The sequence below is a fragment of the Sinocyclocheilus rhinocerous genome, unplaced genomic scaffold, assembly GCF_001515625.1.
Source record: "Sinocyclocheilus rhinocerous isolate Xijiao unplaced genomic scaffold, SAMN03320098_v1.1 scaffold1071, whole genome shotgun sequence".
Classification (NCBI taxonomy): Eukaryota; Metazoa; Chordata; class Actinopteri; order Cypriniformes; family Cyprinidae; genus Sinocyclocheilus; species Sinocyclocheilus rhinocerous.
In genome coordinates, this window is record NW_015638033.1 from 826,556 (window position 1) to 827,525 (window position 970).

The following is a 970-nucleotide window of genomic DNA, read 5'->3' on the forward strand; positions in this document are numbered from 1 at the left end:
GGAGAATCAACAACTGGCTGACGATCTGAATGTGTTCTACTGCCAGTTTGAAAAGCCCAGTCTACCACCTCACACCCGCTCTGATCTGCACTTCACACATTCACCTACCACCCCTGCAACCCTCCTCCCTCCCTCCCCCACCATTCAACCTGTGCTTAAGGTCTGTGTAGAGGATGTGAACCGGGTCTTCAGAAGACAGAAGCCTAGGAAAGCTTCAGGCCCAGATGGTGTTTCACCTGTCTGTCTAAAAGTCTGTGCTGACCAACTGGCCCCCATCTTCACACAGATATTCAACAGATCACTGGAGCGGTGTGAAGTTCCCTGCTGCTTCAAACGATCCACCATCATTCCGGTCCCCCCCCCAACCACAAAATCACTGGACTTAATGATTACAGACCTGCTGCTCTCACGTCTGTGGTCATGAAGTCATTTGAGATACTGGTCCTTGCCTACCTGAAGGACATCACTGGACCCTTGCTGGATCCTCTTCAGTTTGCCAACAGAGCAAACAGGACTGTGGATGATGAAGTCAACATGGGACTGCATTACATCCTGCAACATCTCGACAGACCTGGGACTTACACAAGGATCTTATTTGTGGACTTGAGTTCAGCCTTCAATACCATCATGCCTGACCTTCTCTCTGCCAAACTGACCCAGCTCTCTGTTCCTAGCTCTATCTGTCAGTGGATCACCAGCTTCCTAACAGACAGGCAGCAGGCTAGTGATGCTGGGGAAACTCACATCCAAGACTCTCATGATCAGCACTGGCGCCCCCCAGGGATGTGTGCTCTCCCCACTGCTCTTCTCCCTGTATACAAACAAATGCACCTCTAAAGACCCCTCTGTGAAGCTCCTGAAGTTTGCAGATGACACTACAGTCATCTGCCTCATCCAGGACGGTGACGAGTCTGCTTACAGACAGGAGGTTAAAGAGCTGGCTGTCTGGTGCAGTCTTAACAACCTGGAG